Source organism: Anser anser (genome assembly GCF_964211835.1).
Source record: "Anser anser genome assembly, contig: HAP1_SCAFFOLD_55, whole genome shotgun sequence".
Taxonomy (NCBI): Eukaryota; Metazoa; Chordata; class Aves; order Anseriformes; family Anatidae; genus Anser; species Anser anser.
In genome coordinates this window covers 196,197-207,208 of record NW_028153463.1, presented here as the reverse complement: position 1 = coordinate 207,208, position 11,012 = coordinate 196,197, and the positions used below count along the sequence as shown (strand labels likewise).

Genomic DNA, 11,012 nt, shown 5'->3' with positions numbered 1-11,012 from the left:
TGTGGACGGGGGTGTGGTTAGCTGATAGTTGAGTGGTGAGTGAGAGTGAAGTATATGAAATTATTGCTTGTGTTTACTATTTTTAGTACTGGAGTTTCTCTAATAAGTTTAAGTTATTTTGTATGTGTTTGTGTGTATATGTACATCGTTCCGATGATGTCATGGAAGGGATGATTAATGGAGTTTTAGAGGTAGTTTGCTGGGATTGGGCGATGAAGGTTTATGCTACATGGTGGTTAGCGAAAGTTTACTGGTTTAGTTTGTGAAGCGCAGGGGTTGCGCTTAATGATTTGTTGTTTTGTGCTATGTCCAACGAGCATTCATCCAATAGCCCCATTTAACCCGGAGGGTGGAGGTAACATTAACTGAATGTGGTCAAAGTGCATCAGTGTCAGGATGATTCCCCATATACGCCAACCGTCTCATCGAGGGACCCTTGAAATATAGGATAGGCCGTGAGGCAGGTGTGTCCAGGCTTAGATTGTGGGACCCCCGAGATCACTGGGAATAGCCACCTGTGAGGTAACCCCGGAAAAAATAAGAGGAACCAGAGGCGCCAAAAAGCTGGAACATGCCGCGATTACGCATTGAGAAGGTGAAAGTACTCACAGATGCCACTTTGAAGGGCAAGGAGGGGTGAGTGAACCCAATGGATGGCCCTGACCGAGGAACCAGAGGCGCAAAAATGTGAGGAGGGCGAGGGGTTTAGGGGGAACGTATGGGCCTGAAGCTAGTCATACCGGACATTATGTGCAACGGGTTGCTGATTTCACGTGAGGAGTACGATTAATAAATCCGTCTGATACGAACTGCATGAGATATGTGGTGGAGAGTTGTTGTTGGAGCATGTCCTGTGAGCATTCATTAAAATGGGGTCTTGTTATGCGCTTGAGTGGAGTTGTATTGGGTGTTGTGGGGTATGGTCCTAGAACATTCATGCCGGGTGGTTTGGTAGGAGTGTGTTTAAGGGTTTAATGGCCGTGTACATGTATGGGTTTAGCACCTGCTTATAAGATAGTCCGTATATAATGTATATTACTGGTACTATAGTATGTATGTATATGGGGTATATAAATTTATGCACGAATATGCATAACCAAATACCCCCGCCTCGGGGGGGGAGGGGGGGGGGGTTAAGCATAATGGCATAGATGGGGTAGAATTATTGGGGGCTTGCGGTTAGTTCCTGTAGTTGAGAACAATGGCGGCTTTTCGAGCCGCAGGCCTCGGGTAGTGTCCGGGCAGGAATAATGACTTATTTTATGTTTTTTTTAGGGATTTGCTTTGCGGTGGGTGTTTTGGGTGTGGCGTCGAATCCTTCGCCGTATTATGGGGTTGTTGGTTTGGTGTTAGCGTCTGTGGCGGGGTGCGGGTGGTTGCTGGGCCTTGGGGTTTCGTTTGTGGCTTTAGTGCTGTTTATGGTGTATTTGGGGGGTATGCTGGTGGTGTTTGTTTATTCAGTAGCTTTAGCAGCGGAGCCTTTCCCTGGGGCTTGGGGGGATTGACGGGTGATTGGATGTGCAGTAGCGTTTGTGGCAATTGTTTTTGGGGGGTTGGTGTTTGGGGGGTTTATGGGGGCTTGGAAGTTCGGGGTTTCTACTGTGAATAATGTTGGGGTGTTTGTTGTTCGGTCGGATTTTAGTGGAGTTTCCATGTTTTATTCACATGGGGCAGGGATGTTTTTAGTGGCGGGTTGGGGGCTGTTGTTGACTTTGTTTGTTGTATTGGAGCTTGTGCGGGGGTTGTCGCGGGGTGCTATTCGGGCGGTTTAGGGGTTAGGGTCAGAGAATAGTTTATTGAAAATGCCAGCTTTGGGAGCTGGAGATAAAGGTTTGAGTCCTTTTTTTCTGAGTTTGGGGTACTCTAAGAAGTGGTAAGTCTTCAATCTTTGGTTTACAAGACCAATGTTTTTATAAACTATTAGAGTATTTAGCAGTTGAGTATTTTGTTTTCTAGGGCGCTTGCGGCGGGGAGGAGAAATAGGAGGATAGTGAAGTAGGCGATTGAAGCGAGTTGGCCGATGATGATGAATGGGTGTTCGACGGGTTGGCTTCCTACTCATGTTAGGACGAGGAGGTCGGCGACTAGTACTCAGAATAGGAGCTGGGAGAGTGGTCGGAATGTTATTGCTCGTTGTTTTGATTTGTGCAGGAATGGGATTAGGAATAGGATCAGTACGGAGGCGGCCAGTGCTAATACGCCTCCTAGTTTATTTGGGATTGAACGTAGGATGGCGTAGGCGAATAGGAAGTATCATTCTGGCTTGATGTGTGGTGGGGTTACTAGTGGGTTTGCTGGGGTGAAGTTTTCTGGGTCTCCCAGGAGGTTAACCGCTCATGCTTCTTTCTTATGAGACGTTAGTAAACCAATTACATAGCCTTGTCAAGACTAAATCACAGGTAAAAATCCTGTACATCTCATGTGGCCAACCACTCCCAACTAGGATTCCAAGACGCCTCATCACCCATCATAGAAGAACTCGTTGAATTCCACGACCACGCCCTAATCGTTGCCCTAGCTATCTGCAGCCTAGTTCTCTACCTTTTAGCCCACATACTAACAGAAAAACTCTCGTCCAATGCTGTAGACGCCCAAGAAGTAGAGCTGATCTGGACAATCCTACCTGCTATCGTCCTGGTACTCCTCGCCCTCCCATCCCTACAAATCCTCTACATAATGGACGAAATCGACGAACCAGACCTCACCCTAAAAGCCATCGGCCACCAATGATACTGAAGCTACGAATACACAGACTTCAAAGACCTATCATTCGACTCCTACATAGTGCCCACCCCAGACTTACCCAACGGCCACTTCCGACTGCTAGAAGTTGACCACCGCATAGTTATCCCAATAGAATCCCCCATCCGCGTGATCATTACTGCAGGAGACGTACTCCACTCCTGAGCAGTCCCAACGCTCGGAGTTAAAACAGACGCAATCCCAGGCCGACTAAACCAAACTTCATTCATTACCACCCGGCCTGGGATTTTTTACGGACAATGCTCAGAAATTTGTGGGGCTAATCACAGCTACATACCCATTGTAGTAGAATCAACCCCACTCCCACATTTCGAGGCCTGATCGTCCCTTCTATCATCATCCTAATCATTAAGAAGCTATGCAACAGCACTAGCCTTTTAAGCTAGCCAAAGAGGGACTTCCCCCTCCTTAATGATATGCCACAGCTTAACCCCGCACCATGATTTTCAATCATAATTATAACCTGATTAACCCTAGCACTCCTCATCCAACCAAAACTACTAGCCTTCACCACAACCAACCCCCCATCAAATAAGACCTCCCTCACTACCAAACCCACACCATGATCCTGACCATGAACCTAAGCTTCTTTGACCAATTTTCCAGCCCCAATCTATTTGGCATCCCCTTAATCCTACTATCCCTACTCTTCCCAGCCCTACTATTCCCGTCCCCAAACAACCGATGAATCAACAACCGCCTTTCTACTATCCAAACATGACTCCTTCACCTAATCACAAAACAACTAATAGTCCCACTCAACAAAAATGGCCACAAATGAGCCATAATATTTACATCCCTAATAATCATACTTCTTACAATCAACCTTCTAGGCCTCCTTCCATATACATTCACCCCAACCACCCAACTATCTATGAACATAGCCCTAGCCTTCCCACTATGGCTCGCCACACTACTAACAGGCATGTTTAACCATGTACGTGCCCCAGGGCCGGCTTAAAGTAGGCTCTATTGTCCCACTTTACTGCTAAATCCGCCTTCCAGAAGTGGTTTCACGCTTCTTTCCGTGTGCCCTATGAATAGGGAATGTAGCCCATTTCTTCCACTCCATAGGCTATACCTTGACCTGTCTTATTAGCGGGGTGCTATTGTGTCCACTGTTGTGCTCTCATTCGAGGTGGGCTGGCGACGGCGGTATGTAGGCTGTGTTGGCAAGGGGTGGTTGGGTTAATCGGGGATTATCGATTGTAGAACAGGCTCCTCTAGGTGGGTTTGGGGCACCGCCAAGTCCTTAGAGTTTTAAGCGTTTGTGCTCGTAGTTCTCTGGCGGATACTTCGGTAAAGTAAGTATCAAGATTTAGGGCCAGGCATAGTGGGGTATCTAATCCCAGTTTGGGCCCTGGCTTTCGTGGGTTTAAATCAGTCGTTAGTTCCTAAGATCATCTTAATGGTGTGTTTAGGTGCATCTTGGGCTTATGACAGCTCAGTTGCATTTTGATCTTAGTTAGCTAGGATAGGCATTTTACCACTCTTTACGCCATGTCAATAGGACGGTTGATTTGGGTTTCTTGTATGACCGCGGTGGCTGGCACAAGATTTACCAACCCTTGAAGTTAGGCTGTTGCTATAACTAAGTCAAGTTTGCACTCATTGCTTAATGTTAATTACTGCTGAATACCCGTGGGGGCGTGGCTTAGCGAGGCGTCTTGGGCTACTACTTGGGTGTGCCTGATACCCGCTCCTCAAGGCCTGTATGGGGGTAGGTGGTCGAGGGCGTTTACACTGGGGCGCGGATACTTGCATGTATATATTTAGCAAAAACCAACCGTAAGGTTAGGACTAAGTCTTTTGTCCGCAGGCATGTTTTATGCCATCTTGGCAACTTCAGTGCCATGCTTTGTGTTAAGCTATGTGGACGGGGGTGTGGTTAGCTGATAGTTGAGTGGTGAGTGAGAGTGAAGTATATGAAATTATTGCTTGTGTTTACTATTTTTAGTACTGGAGTTTCTCTAAGTCCTAGGACTAGGAGGAAATGGTGTTTCATAGTGTGTAGGCGTCGGGATAGTCCGAGTATCGTCGGGGTATTCCTGCTAGGCCTAGGAAGTGCTGGGGGAAGAACGTTAGGTTTACTCCTGTAAATATTACCCCGAAGTGGGCTTTTGCTCATGTTTGGTGTAGGGTAAACCCAGTGAGTAGTGGGAATCAGTGAGTAAATCCTGCTAGAATGGCAAAGACGGCGCCTATGGATAGGACGTAGTGGAAGTGGACACTATTTGTCTGATCCGTACTAATTACCGCCATCCTACTCCTTCTATCACTCCCCGTACTCGCCGCCGGTATTACAATATTACTAACTGATCGAAACCTAAACACCACATTCTTCGACCCCGCTGGAGGAGGAGACCCAATCCTGTACCAACACCTATTCTGATTCTTCGGACACCCAGAAGTCTATATTCTGATCCTACCGGGGTTCGGAATCATCTCACACGTAGTCACGTACTACTCAGGCAAAAAGGAGCCCTTCGGCTACATGGGAATAGTCTGAGCCATACTATCCATCGGCTTCCTAGGATTCATCGTCTGAGCTCACCACATGTTTACAGTAGGAATAGACGTTGATACCCGAGCCTACTTTACATCAGCCACTATAATCATTGCCATCCCTACCGGAATCAAAGTATTTAGCTGACTAGCCACCCTGCACGGAGGAACAATCAAATGAGACCCCCCCAATACTATGAGCTCTAGGATTTATCTTCCTATTTACCATCGGAGGATTAACAGGAATCGTTCTTGCAAACTCTTCCCTAGACATCGCCCTGCACGACACGTACTACGTAGTTGCCCACTTCCACTACGTCCTATCCATAGGCGCCGTCTTTGCCATTCTAGCAGGATTTACTCACTGATTCCCACTACTCACTGGGTTTACCCTACACCAAACATGAGCAAAAGCCCACTTCGGGGTAATATTTACAGGAGTAAACCTAACGTTCTTCCCCCAGCACTTCCTAGGCCTAGCAGGAATACCCCGACGATACTCGGACTATCCCGACGCCTACACACTATGAAACACCATTTCCTCCATCGGCTCCCTAATCTCAATAGTAGCCGTAATCATACTAATATTCATCATCTGAGAAGCCTTTTCGGCCAAACGAAAAGTCCTACAACCAGAACTAACTACCACAAACGTTGAATGAATCCACGGCTGCCCTCCCCCATACCATACTTTCGAGGAACCGGCCTTCGTCCAAGTACAAGAAAGGAAGGAATCGAACCCTCACATGCTGGTTTCAAGCCAACTGCATTAACCGCTCATGCTTCTTTCTTATGAGACGTTAGTAAACCAATTACATAGCCTTGTCAAGACTAAATCACAGGTAAAAATCCTGTACATCTCATGTGGCCAACCACTCCCAACTAGGATTCCAAGACGCCTCATCACCCATCATAGAAGAACTCGTTGAATTCCACGACCACGCCCTAATCGTTGCCCTAGCTATCTGCAGCCTAGTTCTCTACCTTTTAGCCCACATACTAACAGAAAAACTCTCGTCCAATGCTGTAGACGCCCAAGAAGTAGAGCTGATCTGGACAATCCTACCTGCTATCGTCCTGGTACTCCTCGCCCTCCCATCCCTACAAATCCTCTACATAATGGACAAAATCGATGAACCAGACCTCACCCTAAAAGCCATCGGCCACCAATGATACTGAAGCTACGAATACACAGACTTCAAAGACCTATCATTCGACTCCTACATAGTGCCCACCCCAGACTTACCCAACGGCCACTTCCGACTGCTAGAAGTTGACCACCGCGTAGTTATCCCAATAGAATCCCCCATCCGCGTGATCATTACTGCAGGAGACGTACTCCACTCCTGAGCAGTCCCAACGCTCGGAGTTAAAACAGACGCAATCCCAGGCCGACTAAACCAAACTTCATTCATGACCACCCGGCCTGGGATTTTTTACGGACAATGCTCAGAAATTTGCGGGGCTAATCACAGCTACATACCCATTGTAGTAGAATCAGCCCCACTCCCACATTTCGAGGCCTGATCGTCCCTTCTATCATCATCCTAATCATTAAGAAGCTATGCAACAGCACTAGCCTTTTAAGCTAGCCAAAGAGGGACTTCCCCCTCCTTAATGATATGCCACAGCTTAACCCCGCACCATGATTTTCAATCATAATTATAACCTGATTAACCCTAGCACTCCTCATCCAACCAAAACTACTAGCCTTCACCACAACCAACCCCCCATCAAATAAGACCTCCCTCACTACCAAACCCACACCATGATCCTGACCATGAACCTAAGCTTCTTTGACCAATTTTCCAGCCCCAATCTATTTGGCATCCCCTTAATCCTACTATCCCTACTCTTCCCAGCCCTACTATTCCCGTCCCCAAACAACCGATGAATCAACAACCGCCTTTCTACTATCCAAACATGACTCCTTCACCTAATCACAAAACAACTAATAGTCCCACTCAACAAAAATGGCCACAAATGAGCCATAATATTTACATCCCTAATAATCATACTTCTTACAATCAACCTTCTAGGCCTCCTTCCATATACATTCACCCCAACCACCCAACTATCTATGAACATAGCCCTAGCCTTCCCACTATGGCTCGCCACACTACTAACAGGCATGTTTAACCATGTACGTGCCCCAGGGCCGGCTTAAAGTAGGCTCTATTGTCCCACTTTACTGCTAAATCCGCCTTCCAGAAGTGGTTTCACGCTTCTTTCCGTGTGCCCTATGAATAGGGAATGTAGCCCATTTCTTCCACTCCATAGGCTATACCTTGACCTGTCTTATTAGCGGGGTGCTATTGTGTCCACTGTTGTGCTCTCATTCGAGGTGGGCTGGCGACGGCGGTATGTAGGCTGTGTTGGCAAGGGGTGGTTGGGTTAATCGGGGATTATCGATTGTAGAACAGGCTCCTCTAGGTGGGTTTGGGGCACCGCCAAGTCCTTAGAGTTTTAAGCGTTTGTGCTCGTAGTTCTCTGGCGGATACTTCGGTAAAGTAAGTATCAAGATTTAGGGCCAGGCATAGTGGGGTATCTAATCCCAGTTTGGGCCCTGGCTTTCGTGGGTTTAAATCAGTCGTTAGTTCCTAAGATCATCTTAATGGTGTGTTTAGGTGCATCTTGGGCTTATGACAGCTCAGTTGCATTTTGATCTTAGTTAGCTAGGATAGGCATTTTACCACTCTTTACGCCATGTCAATAGGACGGTTGATTTGGGTTTCTTGTATGACCGCAGTGGCTGGCACAAGATTTACCAACCCTTGAAGTTAGGCTGTTGCTATAACTAAGTCAAGTTTGCACTCATTGCTTAATGTTAATTACTGCTGAATACCCGTGGGGGCGTGGCTTAGCGAGGCGTCTTGGGCTACTACTTGGGTGTGCCTGATACCCGCTCCTCAAGGCCTGTATGGGGGTAGGTGGTCGAGGGCGTTTACACTGGGGCGCGGATACTTGCATGTATATATTTAGCAAAAACCAACCGTAAGGTTAGGACTAAGTCTTTTGTCCGCAGGCATGTTTTATGCCATCTTGGCAACTTCAGTGCCATGCTTTGTGTTAAGCTATGTGGACGGGGGTGTGGTTAGCTGATAGTTGAGTGGTGAGTGAGAGTGAAGTATATGAAATTATTGCTTGTGTTTACTATTTTTAGTACTGGAGTTTCTCTAAGTCCTAGGACTAGGAGGAAATGGTGTTTCATAGTGTGTAGGCGTCGGGATAGTCCGAGTATCGTCGGGGTATTCCTGCTAGGCCTAGGAAGTGCTGGGGGAAGAACGTTAGGTTTACTCCTGTAAATATTACCCCGAAGTGGGCTTTTGCTCATGTTTGGTGTAGGGTAAACCCAGTGAGTAGTGGGAATCAGTGAGTAAATCCTGCTAGAATGGCAAAGACGGCGCCTATGGATAGGACGTAGTGGAAGTGGACACTATTTGTCTGATCCGTACTAATTACCGCCATCCTACTCCTTCTATCACTCCCCGTACTCGCCGCCGGTATTACAATATTACTAACTGATCGAAACCTAAACACCACATTCTTCGACCCCGCTGGAGGAGGAGACCCAATCCTGTACCAACACCTATTCTGATTCTTCGGACACCCAGAAGTCTATATTCTGATCCTACCGGGGTTCGGAATCATCTCACACGTAGTCACGTACTACTCAGGCAAAAAGGAGCCCTTCGGCTACATGGGAATAGTCTGAGCCATACTATCCATCGGCTTCCTAGGATTCATCGTCTGAGCTCACCACATGTTTACAGTAGGAATAGACGTTGATACCCGAGCCTACTTTACATCAGCCACTATAATCATTGCCATCCCTACCGGAATCAAAGTATTTAGCTGACTAGCCACCCTGCACGGAGGAACAATCAAATGAGACCCCCCCAATACTATGAGCTCTAGGATTTATCTTCCTATTTACCATCGGAGGATTAACAGGAATCGTTCTTGCAAACTCTTCCCTAGACATCGCCCTGCACGACACGTACTACGTAGTTGCCCACTTCCACTACGTCCTATCCATAGGCGCCGTCTTTGCCATTCTAGCAGGATTTACTCACTGATTCCCACTACTCACTGGGTTTACCCTACACCAAACATGAGCAAAAGCCCACTTCGGGGTAATATTTACAGGAGTAAACCTAACGTTCTTCCCCCAGCACTTCCTAGGCCTAGCAGGAATACCCCGACGATACTCGGACTATCCCGACGCCTACACACTATGAAACACCATTTCCTCCATCGGCTCCCTAATCTCAATAGTAGCCGTAATCATACTAATATTCATCATCTGAGAAGCCTTTTCGGCCAAACGAAAAGTCCTACAACCAGAACTAACTACCACAAACGTTGAATGAATCCACGGCTGCCCTCCCCCATACCATACTTTCGAGGAACCGGCCTTCGTCCAAGTACAAGAAAGGAAGGAATCGAACCCTCACATGCTGGTTTCAAGCCAACTGCATTAACCGCTCATGCTTCTTTCTTATGAGACGTTAGTAAACCAATTACATAGCCTTGTCAAGACTAAATCACAGGTAAAAATCCTGTACATCTCATGTGGCCAACCACTCCCAACTAGGATTCCAAGACGCCTCATCACCCATCATAGAAGAACTCGTTGAATTCCACGACCACGCCCTAATCGTTGCCCTAGCTATCTGCAGCCTAGTTCTCTACCTTTTAGCCCACATACTAACAGAAAAACTCTCGTCCAATGCTGTAGACGCCCAAGAAGTAGAGCTGATCTGGACAATCCTACCTGCTATCGTCCTGGTACTCCTCGCCCTCCCATCCCTACAAATCCTCTACATAATGGACAAAATCGATGAACCAGACCTCACCCTAAAAGCCATCGGCCACCAATGATACTGAAGCTACGAATACACAGACTTCAAAGACCTATCATTCGACTCCTACATAGTGCCCACCCCAGACTTACCCAACGGCCACTTCCGACTGCTAGAAGTTGACCACCGCGTAGTTATCCCAATAGAATCCCCCATCCGCGTGATCATTACTGCAGGAGACGTACTCCACTCCTGAGCAGTCCCAACGCTCGGAGTTAAAACAGACGCAATCCCAGGCCGACTAAACCAAACTTCATTCATGACCACCCGGCCTGGGATTTTTTACGGACAATGCTCAGAAATTTGCGGGGCTAATCACAGCTACATACCCATTGTAGTAGAATCAGCCCCACTCCCACATTTCGAGGCCTGATCGTCCCTTCTATCATCATCCTAATCATTAAGAAGCTATGCAACAGCACTAGCCTTTTAAGCTAGCCAAAGAGGGACTTCCCCCTCCTTAATGATATGCCACAGCTTAACCCCGCACCATGATTTTCAATCATAATTATAACCTGATTAACCCTAGCACTCCTCATCCAACCAAAACTACTAGCCTTCACCACAACCAACCCCCCATCAAATAAGACCTCCCTCACTACCAAACCCACACCATGATCCTGACCATGAACCTAAGCTTCTTTGACCAATTTTCCAGCCCCAATCTATTTGGCATCCCCTTAATCCTACTATCCCTACTCTTCCCAGCCCTACTATTCCCGTCCCCAAACAACCGATGAATCAACAACCGCCTTTCTACTATCCAAACATGACTCCTTCACCTAATCACAAAACAACTAATAGTCCCACTCAACAAAAATGGCCACAAATGAGCCATAATATTTACATCCCTAATAATCATACTTCTTACAATCAACC

The 11,012-nt window shown here is 47.0% G+C and overlaps 1 long non-coding RNA gene across 1 annotated transcript in view; it reads right to left on the bottom strand.

The window, feature by feature from the left end:
- Window positions 1-335: 335 nt before the first annotated feature.
- LOC310892114 overlaps window positions 336-11,012 on the bottom strand; it is a 127,759-nt gene continuing 117,082 nt past the window's right edge. Inside the window, exon 2 of the long non-coding RNA XR_014577877.1 lies at window positions 336-659. This is a non-coding gene — a long non-coding RNA (uncharacterized lncRNA). The remainder of the gene's footprint in view (window positions 660-11,012) is intronic.